Genomic DNA, 25862 nt, shown 5'->3' on the forward strand with positions numbered 1-25862 from the left:
CACACAGGGGTACTTAAGCGTGCTCTGGTGCAAGGCCTGTGTTTGCCCACATAGGGATGCACAGTTGTTCCTTGAATACCTGCGCAGGCAGTCCCACGTGACTGCATAAACAGCTGCTGCTCCCAGTCTGACAATAATCATGTGGGTGAATGGGCATGAACACACGTAGCCTGCATTTTGAGATCATGCACCCACACCTGCACGGCTGTCAAATTGGGAGCAGCAACTGTGTCCGTGCATCCACCGCATTCAAATAGACGTGAACGGGACTGTCTGCATGGGGATGCACACAACACCTGTGCATCCCGTGAAGGCAAACATGGCCCTTACATGGACATACACTTAAAGTTGTTCTAAAGGTTTTAATTCACTAAAAAATGTGATACTTACCTGCTCTGTGCAATGGCTTTGCACAGAGCAGCCCTGATCCTCTTCTTTTTGGGTCCCCTGTTGGCGGTTCTGGTACCTCCCCCCCAGGGCCGCTGATAGGGGGGGACCACCAGCCCTCTTGTAGGGGGCCCTAGCACACAGGGGGGCCCACACAGAGAGGGGATTAGTGATGGACAACAAATACAGAAATCTTCCTCCAGCACCTGAATCTGATCTGTCCCTCTCCCTGCTATCAGCTTTTATCTGTTGAGAAAGAGACAATAATCCCCCTCCCTTGTGTGGGCCCCCCCTCCCAGCATTTATCTCTGCTTAGGAGTTTATTTGTAAATTGTAACTTTGTTTTTCTCTCTCTCTCTGTCTCTCTGATCACTGAGCTCCAACTGCCCAGCCTGTATGTTTTTCTCATCTCATCTTCTTTTTTATTTAACATAGTTTTTTTTTTTTTTTTAGATTTAGCAGGAATTATGCGAGTTATGTTATATTTGTGTCTGATAATAGTGATTTTGTTGTAATTTTAGCTAAATATATCTTTAATATTTTCTTGAGGGGGCCCTGCCAGGTAGTCTGTACAGGGCCCCGCGATTTCTTTTTTTTTTTTTTTTATATTTATCTCTTTATTTTATTTTCAAGGGAAATCAATACATGTACATTATATTACATAGGACAAGGCTGGTCATCTAACAGGTCATCATATACTTTAGGCTTTTCTCAGAGGACTATTCTACTCCTCTGTAAGTTTCAATCTATCACCTAACCAACATTATCCCAGGAGCAAGGCAATATCAAGTCAGCAAGTCTCCTTTTTACTCCTATTCATTTTATCCTTAACTTCCTTCTTTATATTCTTGTCTCCATTACTACTTAGGTCCTAAATTCATCTATCATCCCCTTATCTTCTTCACCATATCCTCCCTTTTCTCCTTTTCCTCTAAATCCCCTTCCCCCCTCCCCCCCTCTCATTTTAACACTCCACATTCAATCCCATTCTTCTCCTCCAACATACTCCACTGTCATTCCCCATCAACAACAAAAAAAAAAAAGAAAAAAAAAAAAAAAAGGGGGGGGGGGAAAGGGATGGGGACTCCCCCCTTTCCCTCTACCTACTCTCCTCCAAATCTAGTATATAATTTCCTCATTCTGAGGTGGAGACCTACACATTTGCCTCCCCTCCTCTGAGCTCATAAGCAGGTTCCAATTTCTCCATATCATTTTATATTGATCCTGTTTATTTTGTGCCGAAAGCACTAAATCTTCCATTTTATTGATATATTCTAGCTTTCTAACCCAATCAGATACCGACGGAGCTTGTCTTTTTCTCCAAAATGATGGTTTACACGCTCTTGCAGCGTTCATCATGTGAGGCAAAACTGTTTTTTCATATTTCCCTACTGGCCCCTCCGATATATGCAATAGACAATAAGCCGCATCTTCCTCGATTTTATACCCTGTTACTTTATGTACTATTTGTCCTATCTCTGTCCAATATGTTTTTATCTCCGGGCAGGTCCAAAATATGTGAAACAATGTACCTTCTCCTTCTTCACACCTCCAACACCTGTCCGATTCCTGCGTGTACCATTTATGTAACTTGTCTGGTGTGTTATACCACCTAGTTAGGATCTTGTAATTTATTTCTTGAATTTTAGTACATTTTGTTGGTCTAAATATTGCCCTAAACATTCTCTGTCTTTGGATCTCTGTTATTTCTATGTTTAGTTCTTGTTTCCACTTTTCTAGCCACCCTAATCTTGGTTGATTTACAGGTGTATTCATCATTTTATATAGTAAAGATAGGGGTCTTTCTATTCCTCCTGTTTTCACACATAGCTTTTCAAAAGATGTTAAAGGCCTCTCAAATTTTTCCGGGGCTGGTAGAGTTTCAAAAAAATGTCGAAGTTGAAGAGCTTCCCATAGGCAGAGACCATATGGTCCTTCCTTCTCCATTAACTTAGATATTGAGGGCCACCTCCGCTGATTTATGTATGATTTAACATCATCTTGTCCTGTTTCCCTTATTTTTTTAAAATGTTGAATGTTTAGTCCAGGTACAAACTCTGGGTTCCCCAATATCGGATACAGTGGGGATCCTGCTGTGGTAAGACATTGTCTCAGGGACTGCTGGTAACCTATTTTTAGTGTATTTCCTATTAAGGGATGTGTCCTCAGGGTTTTAGGGAGTGTCTTATAACACCAAATCGCCCTTTTTAATACTACCGATGTCTGCGCTTGCTCTAATTGAACCCATCTTTTTGCATCTACCTGATGCCACCAATCTAATATTCGGTTCAAATGAATCGCGTGGTAATATCTGCGGAGGTCAGGCACTGCTAACCCCCCCATATTTTTTGGTAATGTCAGACTGTTACGAGCTATACGTGGTTTTTTACCGGCCCATATATATCTACCAAACACTCCATTTATTATTTTGAAGAAACTATTTGGTATTTTAATTGGAAGAGCCCTCATTATGTATAGGTATTTTGGTAGGATGTTCATTTTTATTAAATTTGCTCTACCAAACCAAGATTGAAGGCCCCCTCTCCATTGCTCTAATGTTTTTTTTGTTTCTTCCATTAGGGGGATTAAATTTAGTTCACATAACTGGGCCAGATCTGCAGTTATATGAGTTCCTAGATATTTTACTGCCTTATCTACCCATGCGAATTTAAAATTGCTCTTTAATCTAGCTTTTTTTACGTCTGCTATTCCTATACCTAGCGCTTCAGACTTCCCATAGTTTATTTTGAAATTTGATAATTCGCCATACTGTTTAAATTCTTCCAAAAGTACCGGTATAGAAATTTCTGGTTCTGTTAATGTGAACAATAAATCGTCCGCATATGCTGCAGTCTTGTATTGTTCTTTCCCTACCTTGATGCCTTTTATATCTGGGTTTAGTCGAATCTTATTCAGAAATGGTTCTAATATTAATGCAAAGAGCAGGGGGGATAGCGGGCACCCCTGCCTTGTACCATTTTTAATACTAAAAGGTTCTGATAATGTCCCATTTGCCTTTACCCTTGCTGTTGGATTGGAGTATACTCTAGCTATCCTTTCTCGCATCACTTCCCCTACTCCTATGTGTCTGAGCACCGACTGCATAAAGGCCCACTCGACTCTGTCAAAAGCCTTTTCTGCGTCGGTGCTCAGTATAACACACGGGGTACCTGACTTGGTAGCTATATGTATCAGGTTTAGAACTCTAGTGGTACTATCTCTGGCTTCTCTCGATGCCATGAATCCCACCTGGTCAAGATGTATTATTTTTGCCATTACCTTTGCCAATCTGGTTGCTAGGATTTTTGTATAGATTTTTAAATCCGTATTTAGGAGTGAAATAGGCCTATAGCTACCGCAGTTCGCTGGGTCTTTTCCCTCTTTAGTATCAATGTTAAATATGCCGTTAGCGTGTCTCTTGATAGTGCCCCCTCCACCCCTCTCTGATTGAACAGTCTTTCCATGTATGGTCCCAATATGGGGGCCAATACATGGAAGTACTGTGGTGTCAAACCATCTGGGCCTGGAGCCTTACCCTTTTTCATCTTCTTTATAGTCTGTTCTATTTCCTCCCTTGAAATATGGCTCTCTAAATCTTCTCTCTCTTCTTCTGTAAGTTTCGGTAACCCAGATTTAACTAAGTACTCTTCCCTTTCCTTTTGCGTTTTGCCTATTTCTGGTAGATTATAGAGCTTAGCATAAAAGTTCTTAAATTCTTCCGTTATTTGTTCTGGTATTACCTTTTTAATTCCCTCTGGCGATACAATCTGTGGGATATATGATCTTACTTTTTGACTTTGGATAGATCTTGCCAAGATCTTCCCACACTTGTTCCCTGACTCATAAGCTGTCTTCCTTGATATTTGTATCGCAGCCTTCGCTCTGTATTGTAATATATCTAATATTTGTTTTCTTACTATGCTCAGCTCCCCTAATATTGCGTTTGCCTTTTTTTTTTTTATGTTCTGTTTCTAATACTCTAAGTTTGTCCAATAGTATTTGCAACTGTTTATTCCTTTCCCTATTTATTCTCGCCCCATGCTTAATTAGTATTCCTCTTATTACTGTCTTGTGTGCTTCCCATAGTAAGCCAATGGTGCACCCTGGTTGGTCATTGCTTTTAAAATAGTCCTTAAGCTCCTTCTGTACTTCCGTTTTTACTTCCTCTCTCTGAAGCAAGCTTTCATTAAGTTTCCAGAATCTTTGTTTTCTGGACTCGGCTGAGGAGGCACTATATATCATAGTGATCATTGCGTGGTCTGACCACGAAATGCTATCTATGCCTGTATAAATGACCGCCTGCAGATAAGCATGAGGTACCAAAAAAAAGTCCAATCTCGAATAGCTTCCATGTGGGTGTGAATAAAATGTAAATTCTTTTTCAGTCGGGTGCTGGAGTCTCCACACATCTATCAATTGCTCCTTATATAACGTCCTTATTATCCGTTTACCTATCCTCTCAGAGGACACTATTTTAGTTCTGGATACATCCAGTGGTGTATTTAGGTTTTGTGCTGCCCTAGGCCTGACTAATCTTGTGCACCCCCTAATTTAAATATGATCCACCCCTTCCTGTCAAGGCCACACCCCTTCCTGTTTAAGACCCGCCCTGTCATCTGCAAACCACGCCCCTTCCTGTTTAGGCCCAACCTCTTCCTCTCTGTACATTAAAAGTGGGTACCAAGTGCCTACTTGTATATTTTATTGTTTTGTATTTGTACCCTATTTTCCATCCATCCAGCGGATCGGATGGGATCGGATGAGAACGGACAGGCGGTCCATTCCCATCCGATTTCCCCCATAGAGATGCATGGGGAACTGACAGCTGTGTCTCCGCACACAGCGCGGAGACACAGCTGTCCTCCTGCTGCTCAGCAGGGGATCAGCGGCTCGATCCCCCGCTGAGAAAAACGGAATCCGTCCGACGGATGGATAGTGTGAAAGGGGCCTAATAATTTCACAGCATGTAAAATAAAATTTACCAAAAAAGAACTGGCTCTTTAACTGGAATTTCAGTAGCGCAGGGATGGTGACCGTGATGACGTCCCACTATAACACACTGCCAAGTGCCAATACAATGTGATTACTCAAAATAACTGGATCTGATAAGATGCATAAATATGAGATAAATAAATAAAATCACATCAATAAAGTCCATTAATAAAGTGCATAGAGCATTTCAAGGTGCATTCATGAGAAGTCCAAAGTGCAATCATGCAGGATCAATGGTGTGAATTATAGGACCACCCTTGCATGCCACCACCTTCAGTGCCGCGACAGCCAGGTGGTGGCATGCAAGGGTGGTCCTATAATTCACACCATTGATCCTGCATGATTGCACTTTGGACTTCTCATGAATGCACCTTGAAATGCTCTATGCACTTTATTAATGGACTTTATGGATGTGATTTTATGTGATTTTAATGATCTCATATTTATGCATCTTATCAGATCCAGTTATTCTGAGTAATGTGGAGCCTGTGGCGGTGGGAGGCAGCATGGGACAGGTCAGGGAGGGACAGGGTGGGGGCTTTTTTGTGTGGGGGGGCTGCAAAAAATCCCTAGAACATCCATAGGCCTGGCCTGGGCCTTGTCGGCCTAGGCCAAGATACAGGCAGCGTAGTAATTAGAGCATATTTTGCAGTACATTTTTTTTTTCAGATTTAATATTTTTTTTTTATTTTTTTAACAGTACATGAACCTTAACAGAATGTAAACTGTTTAATGATTTTTCATTGATTTCAGCATGCATGAAACACTTGATGAAATCACAATGCAACATCATTAAACAGTTTACATTCTATTAAAATGTACTGCAGTCAGTGAACAGCTGCAGGCTGCAGCACAGTACCTGCTCGCTGCTCCTGCTGTCCTGGCCTGGGGGTTCCCGGGTTCTCCTCTGCTCCGTGCTCTGAGACTGCTCTCACTCAGTCTCAGACTCTATCCCCTGCAAAGTAGTGCTGTCTCTCTCGGTCTCTCCTCGTCCTCTCGGGAATGGATGTGCAGGGATGGCGGCCGCGCGGAGGAGGGTGGGCGGAGAATTAGGCTCCGCCCCACCACCTAAATTAGGAGAAGCATCTATGGGGACCGTGACACTGTCCCTCCCCTCCCTCCCCTCTGGCAAAGTACATCGCCGCGACGCCGCCCCTTCAGCAGCTTCAGACTGCAGCGAAACAAGCCGCAAGTGTGTTTACTTATTCAAGCCGCCGGCCGCCTGGGACTGTCTGTCACTGCTTGTGTGCGGCAGAGGGCGGCCGCGGGAAGGATGCAGAACATTGCCGGTACCCGGCGGGTCCCGGGAGGACGGGTTGGGGGGGAGTTCGTGCAGGGGGGGGGCGGCTTTTTTGCCGCCCCCCCGCAAAGTGCCGCCCTAGGCCTGGGCCTTGTCGGCCTAGGCCTAGATACAGCGCTGGATACATCCATCGAGGAAGACAGTGGCATATTAAAGTCCCCGCCTAGTATCAGTTGTCCCTGAGAGAAATCTCTAAGCGTGTTTAATGTTTTAGTTATAAACTTATCCTGTTGTTTATTAGGAGCATAGAGGGTTGCTATCGTCATCCGGGCTTCCCCCACTTTTCCTTTTAAGAAGAGAAATCTCCCATTGTCATCACATATTTTTTCCTCAAACTGCCATGGTATTTTACTATCAATTAGTATCGATACCCCTCTAGACTTCGACTGTGTATATGTTGCATGATATATAAATGGGTAAGCATTATTTTGCAGATATGGTAGCCTGTCCGTTTTAAAATGCGTTTCTTGTATTAGCGCTATGTTTGCCTTCACACGCTTGAGCTCTGCTAGTAATATCCTTCTTTTTTCTGGAGTATTTAAACCTTTTACATTTATGGAGACTATTTTTATATTTTCCATAATGGGGCTACACTAGATTGTCTGATTACCTCAAGCAGATATTGAGTGGGCAGGGGGGGGGAGAGTCCAAAAAAAAAAAAAATGGGGCCCCGCGATTTCTAACAGCAGCCCTGGTCCCCCCTGCCGAGTGCCCCAAAAGGTAGGCCTTTAGTGATGGGGGCACTCGAGTAGGCTTGCTCCTGAGCCAATAGACAAAATAGGCATTTTCAATTCACAGACAGAGCATGGCTCGGCCCTGTTCCCCGCTCTCTCCTCATTGGCTCACTGGCTGTGATTAACAGCAGCAGGACTGTTACTCTGTAAGTCAATGAGGAGAGAGAGAAACCTGGGAGAGCCGCTGATTTCATGCACAGCGCTGGATTGAGATGGAGCTCAGGTAAGTATAATGGGGGCCGGGGGGGGGAGGGGAGCTGCACCCAGAAAGTTTTTCACTTTAATGCACAGAATGCATTACGGTAAAAAAAAAACTTTCTGCCTTTAGAACCACTTTAAGTACACCCGAGTGAACGAGGCCTCAGTCTACATTCACACTTTTCTCCTTCGTTTGTTTTTTTTGAATACAGAGGAAATTATTTAGGGAGCATAAGCAAATTTTAAGCTTTCCAGATCGGTTCTTTTGTGTTTGTATGTCTTTGCATTTAAATGTGTATAAATGCATTTTGATACATTCAAGGAATCTATTCTGCTCTGGGTGCACAAAATTCTGTTTCCTCCAAACAGAGCTGCACCTAAATGCAGGTACAGTAAATGCACAGTGTTAATTATACCATTTAGAAACATTCCATGGATTTAGAACATTTAGAAATGTCTTATAAACCCATATAAACACAGGTATGACATTGGCAGTATAAATGAAGCCTTAAACTGTAATTAAGGCTTGCTTCAAATGCAGGTCCGATGCAGAAAAACAATGCCAGTCCACATGAGCCCTAGGCGTGCAGAGATATCCTTTCAGGTCAGAAAATCTCTTTGTGTTATCATGATTATTAATGATACTCAGAAGCGCTCATTATCATTGTCTAGTTGAACCTCACACTGTTCGATTGTTGCCTGAGATGACTGAATTGGTCCCATCACTTGCTTAATCAGGCCTCGCAATGCCAATTTAATGACTCTTTCTAGCAGCAGTGAACAAATCTTTTGCATGATATAATGCCTTATCGATGAATCACATTTTTTATCATTTTTTTTTTTATTAAACTGCAAGCCAATTTTATAGTCTGATTGACATTTTAATCACACTGAGGATCTGATAGTTTTGCAAAGCAGTAGCTATAGTTAGAATAAGTTAATAAGACTGAAGATATTTTCAGAGTGGATGCTGGATAAAATCCTACAGACCACAGAAAACGAAATAAAAAACATCAGAAAGCCAATATTACTGAGCTAAGAAGCCAGAGGTTAATGGGAAGAAAATTGTAATATATTATTGTAGCATCTACTTAATAGAAAAATGTGGCCAAAGCTCTTTTGGCCATAGTTCTTTTCTGGGTCACAGTAGTGTACTTACTTGTGCTGTCCTGTGGCCCAGAGTCAGCCAACAGTAGTTGTCAGCTGATGTCACAGAGCCAATGCAGGGTCTGGAAGGATCAACCCAGATGCCTGATGAGCAGCTGGCTCAGCCTATCAGTGCACCACTGAAGGCTTGAGCCAGCCCATTTGCACCCTTCACCCTGACGCTCCAGTGAGTACCGGAGGGGAAGAGCAGACAATGGTGACTGTAATTCGCTGCTCTCTTTTCAGAGAAAACCCGAGAACAGAGCAATCAGTGGTCATGTGATCACTCAGTTCTTACAGCCAGTGGGGACAGCTGTAGCTTTAGGCAAATCCTGCAACAGGGAAGTGGGTAAGTATGTTTATTGTTTTGGAATGCCACATTTCTCCTTTAAAAGTCAATTTTAATGTTATTTTATGTTTAAACATGCATTCTACTCAATAAATTTAAGCGCATCCCTAGCCAAAAGTGTGGTTTTTAGATTGAGTTGGGAAGCTCAATCAGGTTTTTCCTCCTTCCTCCGCACTGTGCCTATGACCACTAACAAGTGAGAAGAATCCCACAAAAAAGGTAAAAAAATAAAAAGCTACAATTATTATTTAACCCTTTCCAATTTCACTAAAAATGTGCTCATATTACTGCTTGTGCCCTGTTGGAGAGATTCCCCTTACTTTCTGCCTTGGTGGGCATGCAGGAAGTAGAGAGGAATCTCATCCAGGAGGGGGGTAAAAGACAAAAAAGAAAGAAAAAATGTTTTCACTGGTGCTTGTCTAAGCACATATAGGCTAATGGGCCCACAGTCATCCAGTACAAAAACGTTATTTGCAAAAACCCATACAGAAATACAGTCTAGCTGACTACAACAGACCTGTACATAGTAAAGTAGCCAGCTCAAATTAAGTAATTAAAGTAATGTGGAGACTGCATTTCATGAAAAACTAAAGAAGTCCCAAGTGATAAACCTACCATATGTTCTAATATCTTTTGGGATTTAGCACCTGTCATATACAGACAGATTATGCAATAATATTAATGATCCATTATTTTCCTATTTTAAATTCAATTGCTAACCACATTACAGAGGCAGTAATTGATTGCTTTATAGCTCCAAAACACTAGTTTTAATTGTTTGCAATCTATATATGGAAATATTTTAACCAGCAGCTTTAAAATTTGCCTTTGAATACAAACATACCAACATCTAAATGCTGTTTCCAGCACAAAGTTCAAAGCACAAAAGTGCCCTACCACTTCCACTTGCAGATCTTCAATTATTGACTTCAGGCCCACTTTAATAAGAAACGTGTAAGTTCAGACTATTCCTAACTAAGCTCACCTTGGTTCTAACTCCTATTTTAACTACCATGTGAGAGGATGATGTGTATACTTACCCATTCTGAGGATGCTCCGATCCGGTTAGGTGATTTCTTCAGAAGCCAGCTTAAGGGGAGAGGAGTGACAGCCAACAACATTGTCGACTGTCCCTCCTCTCTCCTGAAGCTGGAGCAGGGATTTGATCACACAAGTGGACCGGAGCGCCCTCAAAATAGATAAATATACATATTTTCTTTTTACAGGGTAGCTAGAATAGGAGTTAGAATAGGGGTGGGAGCAGGTTTAAGTATAGTTAGTAAAAGCCTGGACTTCCACTTTTCCGATTAAAGTGGACCTGAAGTCAGAAAGTGAAGATCTGCAATGTTACATGGAATATTTATAAATGTTAATTGTGCCTTAGCAGTACCCTGAAAATGTTACATTTTGTCAGATGTACCTCCTAAAAAAAGCCATGCACTTTATGGTATGTGTGTTTTTCTAGGCACTCCTGTGCCTACAGCCTCTTAGCCGTATATCCGCTGTGTAAGAACAAGGGCACTGCTGCCTCTGACTGCTTGCTTTGGGTGATTTGGAGCAAGATTTTTATTGTCACTGCTGTATTGTTCATGGTTTTCCGTCCTGGAGGCTCTAAGATTAGGAAGGAAACAAAACTCTGCCTCTAACAAGGTCATTACCTCCACATTGAGACACAGTAGGGAGCGAGGCATGGTAAGCCAGTAATATAAAAAGGTCAGCTGTAGGGAGACCACAGGCAATGCTGGTGACTAGACCTTTTCCCTTTGCTTGCCTTTTTCCTACAGCTACCAGAGTTCAGTTCCTCTTAAAAGCTGAACTCCAGGAAAAGCAAATATTGTCTAAATTCAAGAGGCATGTGTATTTTTATTTGAATTTGTTGTTTTTGTATTTCTTCCAGATCCGTGCTATAATCTGGGGTGAAACTTTGCCATTGTGTAGGAGTTCCCTTTGATAAAGATCAGTCACTGCCACTCTCTCTTCCTGTGCAGGGTGACTTGTCTGTAGTTTTCTACAAGCAGCGTGTAATAAGCCGGTCTGCTGGGTCCCTTTCACAGCTCTGTTAGAAGCACAGGTTATGTAAAGCATAGTGATGATGTCACTGCTTCTTTACCAAGGTAATATTTGGGTTTGCAGAGGCATTTGGCGCACACAAAGTGGATTTATATCCTTTTTTGAGATATTGAGGAATATATTTATATTAATGTTTCTGTGCTTAGAGTTCGACTTTAAACCCTAACACTAGGAATGAGTTTAAGGTTCAGTCCAAAAACAAGTTTGGACCAAATCTTGGCTGTTTGGGTGTTCAGACAAATGCCCGGACATTTACCTGTTCAGTGGAAACTGAACTTCACATATAAATGTGGTATTACTACTGTTGAGGACCGTTTGACACCAGCTGCACGCCAATGACATCAACTCTTAAAATGTTCAGCCACAGACAGCAAACCAGATGTCCCCAGGGGCCACCCATCATTGATGTACTTCACTTAGATTGACCTGTTCATGGTAAGTAAGCCTATCTGGGTGAAATGCGTAAAGGAGGGGTGGTGCCTAGGTGGGGACACCTTGTATGCTGTCTGTGACTGAATAAAGATTTTATAAAGAGGTGACATCATCAGTGTGCAGCTGGCATTGAACTTTTTCCTTGGGAGCACGGACAGGCTCCTTGGCCGACACCTGGAGTTCCCCCATTTGAGGAGAGGCTTCAGACAGTGGAGTGGTACTGTTGGGTCTGGATCATTCAATAGTGTTACCTCTATTATACTTGACAGCTTCCCACTGTCAATGGTTATTAAGAACATTAGCAGGTGCAGGCACCGACGAGTCCTTAACCACTTCTGGACAGGAAGGATTTGCCCCCTTAATGATCAGGCCATTTTTTGCGATTCGGCACTGCGTTATTTTAACGGACAATTACGCAGTCGTGTGACACTGTACCCAAATAAAATTGATGTTCTTTTTTTCCCACAAATAGAGATTTCTTTTGGTGGTATTTGATCACTTCTGCGATTTTTATTTTTTGCGATATAAACAGAAAAATAGCGACAATTCTGAAAAAAAAAAAAAAAAACAATATTTTTCACATTCTGCTATATAACATTCCCAAAAAAAAAAAAAATGTAAAACTCAAAATTTTTTAACATTGTAGGCCAATTTGTTTTCTGTTACATATTTTTGGTAAAAAAAATTGCAACAAGCGTATTTTGATTGGTTTGCGCAAAAGTTATCGTGTCTACTAACTACGGGAAAGATTTATGTAATTTTTATTGTTTTTTTTTTACTAGTAATGGCAGCAATCTGTGATTTTTATTGCTGCGGACAGATCGGACCCATGACATTTTTGACACTTTTGGGGGGGACCAGTGACATTACTGCAGTAATCAGTGCTAAAAATATGCACTGTTACTGTAATAACGACACTGGCAGGGAAGGGGTTAACACAGTGGGTGATCAAGGGGTTAAATGTAAGCCTATGGGAGTGTTTAACTGTATGGGGATTGGGCTTTTGAGATAATCACAGAGACATGTGATCCTACATTGAAGGATCACAGGCGCTTTGTGATCATTCCAGAGAGAAGGACAGTTAGCTGTGTTTACAACAGCTGACCGTCCTTCTCTCTCAGCGGATCACGGGTGCCCGGCGGCAATCGGAGCCACCAACCCTGTGCATCGGAGTCTCCGCTGCCAAATGGGGGAAGGAGCCCCCTAGCTGCAGGTGCGCGACCGACGTAGAGCTACGTTGGTTTGCGCAGGAGGGGCTGCCTGGTGCAGTAAATCTGTGGCAGGCGGTCCTTAAGTGGTTAAGCGGCAATCAAAAGCAAAAACCAAGAAAAAAACAAAAGTGCAAGTATCCCCTCCCAAACATTCATGCTAGACCATTATCCAAACCTTGCAGGCCAGCAAAGGAGGAAGGAGGGTTGTGATGGTTTTGGAGAAGAAGCCCTTGCCCTCATAGACATGGTGACAAGGTGTTTTGCCAGGGGGTACCCCTCTCTCAAGGTATACTCCCATGCTGGTGGCATATAAGGGTCTGGTATGGATTTTATGGGGAGACCTCACACTTTTTTTTCTTCATATTTGTTTGTATTTACCCCTTAAAATCTATATCACACCCAAACAGTTTCTCCTCTTACCTAAAGCTAGCGCTCAGGGACGATCATGTGAACAGACTGAAGCGCTCTTTAGATTAGGTACTGTAAGTTTAAACATTTTTTCTCTATTAGCTAGTTAGTATAGGACTTTGAATGGAAGTGGGAGCAGGTTTAAAGTGTTACTAAACCCACATCCATAAATTCAGTCTGTATATGCAGTAAAGCATGCTCATTATACTCACTGTGGAAACTAAAGGAGTTAACCCTTTGCATTGTGTATGTAGCACCCTCCTAGTCAGGTGCTAGGTGTAAAAGCATTATTATGCTCCATCTGCATATCAGAGGAGTCTGATATGTTAGTTTTGTCTGTTGCATGTTCCCATGTGTGATTCACTGGGTCTGAGGTAGTGTCCCCACTGTATCCAATAGGGGAGCCTGTTGGACAGTGGAGGAAACCTAGTCAGTGACACATAGGCTTTTGTGAGGGTCCCAGTGGGAGTGCACAACTGCAGTGCATCCTGGGATCACTCATAAAAGCCAGGGGGACATGTGACTGGGCGCCTTTGGTGGTAAGCAGAGTCCCAGGAGGATTGTGACGGCTGTCTCTCCTCCTGTTGTCTGAGGAAAGTGGTCATAGGCAGTCGGCCTAGTGTACCAGGTGTGGAGCTGAGCCTAAAGAATCCTGTAGAGCTGACAGTGGAGCTGCTGGCAGAGTCATGAGGGAAAAACAGTGCCGTGAGTACCAGGGGACTTGCCTAAGGGTCTGTCCAGGAAGGGGGACCACTCCAGTAAAGTCAGAGGATAGACGGTCGACTCACACTGTACGTCAGAGTAAAGGGGGTGCCAAGTAGAACCCTGAAGACTAGAGGTAAAGGGGGTGCCGTGTAGGGTCCTGTAGAGAGATTCACTGAATAGTTCACTTATTACCTACTTCACTACAGTGGCAAGGTGAAGCAACGGCCTTGCCGCATTCAACTCAGTTAGAAGTTCTGACATTGTACATAGTTCATTCAGTTGGAGTATCCCACTCATCCCTTCTCCTATCCCAGTTTTCAAATAAAATAACAAAAAACAAATCCCCTGGACTGATTTCTGACTGAGCAATCTACTTGAAGTATTCTGAATTATGAAGTTGTTGCTATGGGTAACCCAGGGGAATCCATAACCAGCAGCTCCCATAGGAGTAGTGCTACATGTATAAAGGCTGTTTGATCCAGTCTCTCTGATCCTCCTCTTCTTTCACCGTCTCCAAAAAATACCTGATACTTGCAGAGCCTGGGAACGGGCTGCACATGCTCATTTTAGTGTGTATTGCTTGAGAGTTTTTTTTCTTGGGAGAGTGCATGTGATCAGCACAGGGCCAATCAGCACTGTCCAGACATGTTCAGACAGAGAACCAGAATAAAAATTCCTCCTACAAGCTTTACTAGGAACTGATAGAAGTCACAAGACTGCTATATACTGCTGATGAGAAAATGTAGCAGTTTATATTCAATAAAACGATTGCATTTCCATGTTTTGTGTACTGTGGGAGACCAGGTATAGTGAATGCAGGCTCCTGGGTTTAATAACACTAAGATTTGGTTTAGACCAGACTTCCACTTTAACATTCAGGTCAGGTCGACTTCAATGGAGTTTGGATTCGGCAACCGAACTTTACTTATGTTCACTACCTAACACCAAGCTTCTATAGTCTAAGCGTAACCCCTCATTTGCCAAGATACTCTGCACTAAAGATCATCCCTTCCTGCACTAAAATATAATAGCACCCAGGGCTAGAATCTATCAATCAGGCCTACCAATTATGCCCAGGCAAATGCCGAAGATTTATATTTTCTTGGTTTGGTCCCAAAAGAAGTGATATATCAATGTGTAAACTGCACCCTCTGTTGATCTCTAATGATAATTTGCAGCTTAGTTGTTCTTTCTAGTTAGCAATAAATAATTGCTTGTGTCAGAGCAGCCTCCTACACTGAAGAAAAAAAAAAAAAAATCTCAAAATGCTGATACATCCAGTAAGAAGAATAAAATATGAGGAGGAAACTGACACAGACCAGCCAAGATCCTGTTTCAAGTGCCTGCTGTATATAGCAACCGCGGCGTTCATAGTGTATTGATTTGCTGGCATGTTATCTATGTGCACAGGAGCCATGACTGTTTGTCTTAGTCACATGGATACTGCAATGCTTTTACTGGCATTTATATTTGTCTGAGTTTCCTGGCTGAAACACTAGATGAAGATACCATACTGACTTATAGAGGGAAACCTCTTCAGTCGCCATACAACATATGTTATTGCAAGTATTAAACCCACGAACCTAGGAAATGTTAGACTAAATAATGTTAACCTAACACATATATGAAACTGTTACAGTATACATCACCATAATATAAAATCTCTGATCTGTCAATGTAAATGTAAATACATTATAAGCATGACAACTAAGAAATTGGCTTGATCGCCATTTTTTTTTTTTTAACCCGTATTAGCTATCGTTGATTGAATTTTTGTTTTTTGATAAATGAAAAGTTACTGCAATAAGTATATAAGTAAAAGACTACATATAAATAAAATCAGATTGAACTAAAAAACACTACATATAATTATGATTTAAAATGAAAAATGTTATAAAAAAACACTAATGTAAAAATGCCTTAATAATGATAGTACCATAAGTGATACAAGACTAATGGGCCATACACACTATAAGATTTTCTGAAGATTTTTACCTTTAGACTTACCAAAAAACATATAATATGAGGTCAAATCTAAACACTTTCAATTTGTATGCAATCTAGCAGGTCCGTGCACTACATAGAAAAGGTAAATCTGAAGGAAAAAGTCTTCAGAAAATCTTATAGTGTGTATGGCCCTTAAGATTGCCCCTTCTTCCCACATATTTAAAATTTTACATTTGTTCAAAAGCCCCTCTAAGCATCCATCACCTTTAAATAAATAATGATCCTTAAATTATAGAGACTGACATAAAGAAAATCGTACTGGTCTATAAAGTTCACTTTATAGAACAACATGCTAACACCCACGTGCAGCCCAGTGCTCTATTGATTTACATGCTTTCGCCCACAGGACATTTTTCTTTTTCTTTACTAGAAAGAACAGCTGTCACATGGATTAAGCTGCCGGTGGTTTCAAGAAATGGGTCTGAACAATGAAATAGTACAAATGATGAGAAATTTGAATAAGAAAATCTGCACTGCTAGGATTTTGCCACGGCAAAGCTTGTTGAATGCGAGGCAAGACACTCATTAGAGATGGGAAAGTAGCGTAACATGGCAAAACTCCATGCAGTGTAGAGGAGACGGAATAAAAGGAGACGAGCTCTGGCGTTAGATTGCTGAGAAGCTGGCAGAGAGGACTCACCAGTGTTGATGCTTTCCACAAGTGCGCTGGATACTTGGCCGTGTACTAGCAGTGCAGCTGGTAGAGCTGCCTGGCTTGGCTTTCTACGACGGAGCCCTGCATCTGTTCCCTGTGTGATTGCTCACTGCAGTTTCTCCCATGACTCCATCACCCAGGAATGGAACAGACACATCCGCCGCCTCTCACCAGCAAAAAGGAACCACCTTTGCCTGAGTCAGGTGCTGTGTCTTTAACAAGGTCACAAGCGACAGCATAAAAAAAAAAAGGAGCAGGAAAGTAATTGCAATGAGAAAGTCAGCAGCTCGCATAGAGGAGGCAGAGAACTGCTACACTACAGCATCTGCCTGCTTCCAACCACTGATATGCTGTGTGCAATTTAAAGCTTCAGGAAGTGGAGGTTACGAAAAAGGAATTGGATCTGATCAGCAAAATAGAACCTTGTCCATCCATAACGCGTAGAATAGAAACAACCAGAAGGACTGGGCTTTCCACTTGTAGGGTACTTAACTGAGTTCAGAGGTCAAGTGTTGCTGGTTTCATTACAGAAGCAGCAACATTAGCTAAGATGTGGAAAGGACTCCAGGAATTCTCCTTTGATTTTCTTCTTTTTTTTTTTTTTCTCCAAACGTCACATAGGAGGATGGCGAAAGCTGAGCAGTTTACAAGCTGGGCAGGAAATTCCTAAAAATAATGTTTGAACAATACCTTCTGCTGATTGTGTCTTAGAAATGAAGTCTTTAGGCAAAGACAGAGAGCAGCAATCTGCAGACAAAAGCATTTATCATGCTAACAGGGAGGTTTAATTATGGCTGCGTAGTTATGATTACATACTGTACGCCATCGCTAGCTGGAGTCCCTGCACTGGAAGAAACTAGGATCTATCATGAGTAACTCTTTGTGGCAGGAAGCAGGTTCATAGACTTCAAACAGACCTTCACCCAGAAATCCGACTTCCTCTCCTCTGATTCCTACCCTCTCCTTACCTCATTTTATTTACCAAGAAATACTTTTTTCATTTTCACTCAACTTACTTACTGTATCTTCACCAAGGCAGAGATGGGGTTTCCAGGGCAAGACCTGTACATATTTTGCGCATGCAGATCTAAAGGACCTGACAGAGACCCGCAGTTTGTTTGTATATGAGCAAATTCTGCTCGGACCCCCACACATGCAAAGAAAGTGGCAGGTCTATGGGGAAGACGCATGGTGTGTCTGCGCATGTGTGGGGGTCACACATGGCAGACAGTGTGCAAGTCTCTGACAGGTCCCATGTCTGTGTGGGATATCATTCAAAGATGGCAACGCAGTAGAAAAAAAAAGACGTTTGGGATGTACACAGAACAACGCAGGACTCCATGGACTGAGTATGCATATTGTATCTCCATAGGAACAATTTTTACGCTCACGAAAAAAAAAAAAAAATGCTAGGGAGGGTGGAGTTCCTCTTTATTGAGCAAGAACCCCCAACTATCACAAGATTTATATCCTTATGTCTATGTAGCACTGCCCCCTAGAGGACTGCTGGATTTTTTACTTTGGGATCCCCGGGTTACCGATAGTAACTGCAGCATGCACAATATATCTCTTTACTCTTTGGCTGAGGAAATTAACAGTCTAGGGGATGTAATTGTTTTTGTGTTTTTTCTTTAAATTAGGGATGGGAGAAGGGAAGAGTGGGATACTCCAACTTGAACTATTCACAATAGATGAGGACTCCTGTCTGAAGATGCAGCTAGGCTGCTGATTCACCTTGCCACTAGATGAATTTGGGTTAAGTCTCTATGTGGATGACTTGTCAGGATGAATGATCTTCAGGATACACACCTAGTACCCCCTTTCACTCCACTTGCTGACACCCGTCCTCTGACTATCCCATACCGGGGTTGCCCCCCTCAGGTCAGGCCCCTAGACACAATCCCCTGTACTCCCGATACTGTTTTTCAAGGATCTTCAGTGTCACTACCCCTCCAGTCAGCTGTCCTGGACCTCTGGGTTCAGTTCCTTTCCTCTGGTCCCCAGGCCGACTGCCCGTGACCACGTGCCACTGCTACAGAGGAGGAGGAGGCAGCCACCACCCTCCCTCCGGGACGCTGCTCATCAGCCAAAGACCCTGCAGCACATGTGCTCCTGGCTTTTATACCACTCCCCACAATGCACTGAGACAGCCAGTCTGTGGCAATCACTGGGGCTGTATCAAAGCCGGAAGAACCAAATTAATCACACACTGAGCACCATGAGCAGACCTAACTCACAGATCCTGCTATCTGGAAAGCAGAAAGCAATATAGATTTTCCTGCTGCTCCTCTGATAAGCAGACAGAGCCAAAAACGATACTCTCTCACTAGCACCTACCTATGGCAATGATACTTTATATCTGCTTGTGCCACATTCTCCTGAGTTAAAGTATGAGCTGATTGCCTATGATTGTCTGCCTGATCATCACATGCCTGACAAAGGGGATTTGCAGGACTCCAAAAACTGCTCAGACCCCCGCACATGCAAAGAAAGTGGCAGGTCTTTGAGGAAGACGCATGGTGTGTCTGCCCATGCGTGGGGGTCACACATGGCAGACAGTGTGTGAGTTTCTGACAGGTCCCATGTCTGTATATGTATGGGATATCATTCAAAGATGGCAATGCAGGGAAAAAAAAGAAGTGTGGGATGTAGAAAAAACAATGCTGGACTCCATGGACTAATTAGTATGTATTTTGTATCTCAATAGGAACAATTCTTACGCTCACAAAAAAATAAAAAAATGCTAGGGAGGGTGGAGTTCCTCTTTATTGAGCAAGAATCCTCAACTATCACAAGAGTTATTTCTTACTTAAGACACGTTATATCTACTTGTACCACATTCTCCTGAGTTAAGGTATGATCTGATTGCCTATGATTGTCTGCCTGATCATCACATGCCTGACGAAGGGGATCTGTGTAACTCTGAAACCTTGCACTCTCTTGCTTGTGTAGCACCCTCCTAGGTAGGTGCTAGGCAGGGAAAGTATAGTTGCTCTGTCTGCTGATCAGGGGAGCCTGATTAGTAGTTAGGCCTGTTACATGTGTCCAGGGTGTGATTCATCTTGACTGAGGGAGTGTCCCCACTGTATCCAATAGGAGAGCCTGTTGGACAGTGGAAGAAACCCAGCCAGTGACACACAGGCTTTTGCAACTATCTCAATGGGTTGGCACAAGCAGTGGTGCATCCTGGGATACATTATAAAAGCAAGGGGCACATGCGACAGGGTGTGTTTGGGCGGGAAGCCATGTCCCAGGAGGAGGGTGATGGCTGTCTCTCCTCCTGTTGCTGACGATGGTGGTCACATGCAGTCGGCCTAGTGGACCATAAAGTTTGGCTGAACCCAGAGGTCCAGTGAAGCTGAAGGCAGAGCAACCCTGGAAAAACAATGTCCATGAGTCCATGAGCACAGGGGAGCTTGCCAAAGGGTCTGCCCAGGAAGGGGACCACTCCAGAGGCTAAAGTCAGCGGACGGGTGTCAACACACAGGCAGTGAGAGTAAAGGGGGTGCCAAGGGTCCCTAACCCTGAAGAGAATATTCAAGCAGGAACAGTCAATTTATCTTCACTTCAGTGGCAGAGTGAAGCAGCGGCCTTGCTGCATTCTACAGTCAGTTGTCCTCAGATTTGTGCATATTTCATAGTTGGAGTATCCCACTCATCCCTTTTCCCTTCCCAGTTCTAAATAAAACACAAAAACCCAAACCCCCTGAACTGATTATTGTCTGAGCCAAGAACTTTTAATGCCATTTATCTACTGTCAGTTGCTAATGGTAACCCAGCGGACCCACAAAGTGTTATTCTTAGCAGCCCTCTAGGGGGCAGTGCTACACTTGTGATGTGATCATGCTTTAATAAAAAAAATGTTTGGACTGAAGATCTGTGGTGTGCTGGGAAGTATATTCATTGTGACTTTCATGATCCAGTCTCCAGCTGGTGTTTGCTACAGCTCCCAGTATCCTAAAGCTTTCTCTAGGAATGTATGCAATGGCAATATGGGCTATTATGGGTAGCAACACATGCTGCGTACAACCTGCCATACAAGAAAATGGTTGCACATGGCCGTACTCATGTAAATGCTGATCGGACATATTTTGCGAATGCGGGAAAACTACGGGAGATTTAGGTTAGGCATAAACTTATTTTAGTCCAAGTGCATGCACCTTTAAGTAGCTCAGCTCACCCTACCAGCCTTCTAATCTTCCCAAACGTATACACGGAGCAGGTGTACAGGCAGAGGGGAGAGAGCAGAGTGCTTAGACATAGTGAACTAATAGAAAATACATTTCCAGTATGCCCATTGATTTACCAGTTTTAAAAAAACAGTTACACTCCCGGCATGCTGGGAATGCTAACTGCTACATTGGATGCACTCTCAACCAAACTGTCAAACCATCCAATGGCTGGTGTCGTAACTGATCACATGTGCAGCATCATGACAGTTGAGGATCAAAAAGAGGCCAAGATGGCAGCTTCCTTTACTGAAAATGATAGGAGGGTTTACTTTCACTTTATTCAGGTCTCCAGCATACTAGCCTTGTCACCATTGTACTAGTTACTCAGTATCACACCACATCCAGCTTATCTTTGTATTATGGGACATTTTATTGTTTAAATATTTCTTAAAAAAGGAAACCAGATCAACAGTTTGCTTATAGACAGAGGTTTAATAAACTGTACTTTACATCCTACATAAATTACAACTGTCATCTGCAGCACAGTTTACAATTCTCCAATACAAATGACTTACAATAAGTATGTAAACACACTGCAGAAATGGAAGCCAGACCTGCTTGTTTTCTAATGGCCTGAATAATAGCAATCAGTTCATCAACAGCATTCCAAACTATTTTTTATCCCAATTGGAGAGCATGTAACTCCTCACAACCACATACAAAACTGATTCTTAACCACTTCTGGACCGGAAGGTTTTACCCCCTTAATGACCAGGCCATTTTTTGCAATTCGGCACTGCGTTATTTTAACTGAAAATTGCGCGGTCGTGCGACGCTGTACCCAAATAAAATTGGGGCCTAATTTTTCCCACAAATAGAGCTTTTTTTGGTGGTATTTCATTACCTCTGTGATTTTTATTTTTTGTGCTATAAACAAAAGAAGAGCGACAATTCTGAAAAAAAAAATAAATATATATATATATTTATTACTTTCTGCTATATAACATTCGCAATAAAAAAAAAATTAAAAAACTAATTTTTTCATCTATTTAGGCCAATTTGTATTTTGCTACATATTTTTGGTAAAAAAAACCCCCAATAAGTGTATTTTGATTGGTTTGCGCAAAAGTTATCACGTGTACAAACCAGGGGAAAGATTTATTGCATTTGTGTTTATTTATGAATTTTTGTTACTAGTAATGGTGGCGATCAGTGATGTTAGCGGGACTGCGACTTTGCGACGGACAGATTGGACACCTAACTGAAATTTTTGACACTTTTGGGGGGGACCAGTGACGTTACTACACTAATTAGTGCTAAAAAATATGCACTGTTACTGTACTAATGACACTGGCAGGGAAGGGGTTAATACCAGGGGCAATCAAAGGGTTAAATGTGTCCCTAGGGGGTGCTTTCTAACTGTGTAGGGGAGGGGCTTGCTGCATGGACACAGAGACATGTGTTCCTAAATAAGATGAACTCAGGATCCCTGTGTTCATAACTGACAGAACAGCAGTCTGCTGTGTTTACAACGGCAGACCGCCGTGCTGTCTCCATGAGGAGCGATCGCAGGTGCCCAACGGCAATTGCGGCTACTGGACCGGCTGATCAGCTACCCCTCTGGCGAATGGGCACACGGGCCCCCTGCTTGCGGTCCCGTGAAGCGACATACAGTTATGTTGTTTCGCAAGACAGAGTCGACCTGCCACAGTAAAATGGCAGTCATTAAGAGGTTAGAGAGTGAATTACAGTACTACAATTAACCGCATTCCTCCTCCCTCTGTAATGTCAAAAAAGGTGTTCCCCCCCCCCCCCCAGTCATTCTCACCAAGACCCTAATCCCACAGCCTCCTATATATCACCATCATTTAACCTAGGGACTGTATACCTCCCAACTTTTTGAGATGGGAACGAAGGACACCTATTAGGAAAACTATGTAGGCATGGGACTCACCCCTGTCGTGCCCCCTTAAAGTAGAATTATACAATAAAAAAAGATTAGTAGTTAAACCCAAAAGTGCGTTTTTTGCCACTACGATTCATTTGAGTTGTCTTTTGAAATTTACAAATGCAGCAATTTAGAAATTAGATGAAAGGTTTAGCATGAGGGACAAATGAGGAGGAAAGAGGGACAGAGGGACTTTGTTCCAAATCAGGAACACTTCCCTCAAAATCAGGGACAGTTGGGAGTTATGGGAACTGCAGGAACTCACATTGGTTGGTAGGCGGTCTGGCATGCACCCCGAGCACGTGACCCTCTCATTTATAAAGTCACCCAGCATGCAACAAGGCACTTTTCTCTGCCAATCACCAGGGCTGTAACAATGCCTGTGCCCTCGCTTGTCAGGTTTCCTCCCACTGTCCAATATGCCCCCTCTATTGGATCAGTGTGAAACATTCACACAAGCTGAGCTGCACCTGAGCACCATGAGCAGACCCTATCAATAGACCCTGCTCCCTGGTAGGCAGAGAGCACTCTAAATTTACCTGACAATCTTCCTGGTAAGCATAAAGACCCAAAAACTATACTTTCTTCTAGCACCTTCCTAGGAGAGTGCTAAATACTTATACAGATGGCTGTATGTGCCACCCCAGGTGCCAGAAGAAGACAGAAGTTTAACACTAGTGCATTTTTCAGCCTCTCCACATTACAGTAAGGTTATGTGATTATTCAACATATACATAAAACTAAGACCACATTGTATGTAACCTACCACATCCACCCATTCCACTCCTCATCTTGCTGCACTCCGTTACCAGCTCCAGGACAGGGGGTATAAGGGGGGACCTCTGATCATTTCACAGTTCACAGTTCCCGGTATACTTATGTTAACTCTCAACTGAAATTTTAAGCTTGACTCATGTCATAGCTTGTCAAATGTACAGTACCATGTCAAAAGCAGATTTAAATAGAAGCTAACATGACACTGTCCTTGACGGATAGGAGGGTTTAGTTCCACTTCAACAGGAAACAATAAATCCCTTTTTAGATCCCGTTTAAAGAGGGGTTCCGCTACAAATACTGAAGCTGCTGACTTTTACTATTAGGTTACTTACTTGTCTGGGCATCCAGCGGTGTCCTCATTCGAGTGGATTCTTTGAATCAGCTCTCGGGTGCTGCCACCGCCATCTTGGCTAAGGAAAACCGTCAGTGAAGCCTTGCGGCTTCACAGCTGGTTTTCTACTGCACATGCATGAATCACACTGCACTTTCTCAATGGGCCGGCTGAGGGGAAGAAGGAGGAGGGGCCGAACTTCCGGCTCACTTCGCTTCGGTGAACTGAGCTGGAAATGGGAGCAGGTACCTCTCAAATCCAGGTACCTGCTCCCCCCTCCCCCCCAAAAGGTGCCAAATGTGGCAGTGGAGGGGGAGGTAGACAAGCGGAACTTCCCATTTTGGGTGGAGCTCTGCTTTAAGTTGTTTCATAGCTACCGAGGTAGCACTAATATTGTGTGCTTGTCCCTGGCATCCAAAGATAATAAAACAGGGTGGTAACAGCCAGTAAATCGTTATTAGTTTGGTTTACCAGATCAGATCATTTGCATTTCTTTATTTCAGGTACTTATACAGCACCATCAATTTATACAGCACTTTTACTGTACATCTATATATTTGTTGCACATTCACATCAGTCCCTGCACTCAAGGAGCTTACAATCTAAAGTCCCTAACCCACATTCATATATACACATTCCAGGGACAATTTAGACAGGAGCCAATTAACCTACCCCTTAATTTACCAAGGAGCTTACAATCTAAAGTCCCTAACCCACATTCATATATACACATTCCAGGGACAATTTAGACAGGAGCCAATTAACCTACCAGCATGTCTTTGGACTGTGGGGGGAAACCCACGCAGGCACAGGGAGAACATGTAAACTCCAGGAATGTTGTGGATGGGACTCAAACCGATGACCCTAGTGCTGCTCAGTGCTAACCACTTAGCCACTGTGCTGTATTAGAGCCTTTCCAGCTTTTGAAAAACAAAATTGATAATATATTATATTTAAATATCTAAAAATCTCAGCTTTTAATGAAACAGGTTTGATTTTCATTGTTTTCAAAAGAGTATATATTTTAACCCCTTTGCACCGATGGAACACAAATATGTGGCCTAGGCTTCAGGGGGCAGCTAGAGGCATCACCCCAGTACCGTTGTTTAGAGCCGACAGCCGGCTGCCTTCCACAGCTTGCCCGGGTCTCCCGTTCAACGAGGAGACCTGAGCGACCAGCTGGCACGTCCACCAGCTGGCCGAAGTTCGGAACAAAGCTTAGATCGGCTCTGATCGGGTCTCCGATGTAAAAACCCGGAAGCGATGTCATTACATCACTTTCGGGTACTGGAGCCTTAAAGGCGCCAGATTTAAAAAAAAAAAAAATGACAGCATTCAAAACAGCCAAACTTGGCATTCTGGATGCTTTTAAGTGCAAAGGAGGGATTTGGGGTCTTTTAGATCCCAGATCCCTCCATAAAAAGGTACCTGTCACAGCCTATTACTGTTACAAGGGATATTTACTATACAATAAAAGTGATCAAATTATTATTTTTTTTAAATGGATAGTGTAAAAAAAAAAAAAAAAAATTTAAATAATTAAGAAAAAGAAAAAAAAACAGTCACGCCTGCATATGTAAACGGTGTTCAAACCACACATGTGAGGTCTCACAAGACCTCCTCTGTAACTCTAAACGGGTAACTTTTAACATTTTTAAAGTGTCACCTTTGGAGATTTTTAAGTACCAAACTTTGTCGCCATTCCACCAGCGTGCGCAATTTTAAAGCATTACATGTTAGGTATCTATTTACTCAGCGTAACATCATCTTTCACATTATACAAAAAAAAATGGGGTAACTTTACTGTTTTTTTTTTATTTATTTTCTAATTCATGAAAGTGTATTTCTTCCAAAAAAACTGCATTTGAAAGCCCGCTGCGCAAATACCGTGTGACCTAAACATTTTCAACAATCGCCATTATATTCTCTAGGGTCTCTGCTAAAAATATACATATAATGTTTGGGGTTCTAGATACTTTTCTAGAAAAAAAAAATGCAGATTTAAACTTGTAAGCAACATATGTGAGAAAAGGCTTAGCC

General features: G+C 42.6%; 1 protein-coding gene across 4 annotated transcripts in view; it reads right to left on the reverse strand.

Moving 5' to 3' along the window:
* Window positions 1–25862, reverse strand: part of ARHGAP24 (Rho GTPase activating protein 24) — a 1271118-nt gene that overhangs the window by 226108 nt on the left and 1019148 nt on the right. Inside the window, exon 1 of one of the 4 annotated variants that reach the window (XM_082262953.1) lies at window positions 16580–17119. The exons of the other annotated variants lie outside the window; for them this stretch is intronic. The gene's annotated coding sequence lies outside the window, so the exon portion shown is untranslated. Of the gene's footprint in view, window positions 1–16579; window positions 17120–25862 lie in introns of those variants that run through there. 4 annotated transcript variants of the gene reach the window in all.

Source organism: Pelophylax lessonae (assembly GCF_965119305.1).
Source record: "Pelophylax lessonae genome assembly, chromosome: 1".
In the NCBI taxonomy this organism is placed as follows: domain Eukaryota; kingdom Metazoa; phylum Chordata; class Amphibia; order Anura; family Ranidae; genus Pelophylax; species Pelophylax lessonae.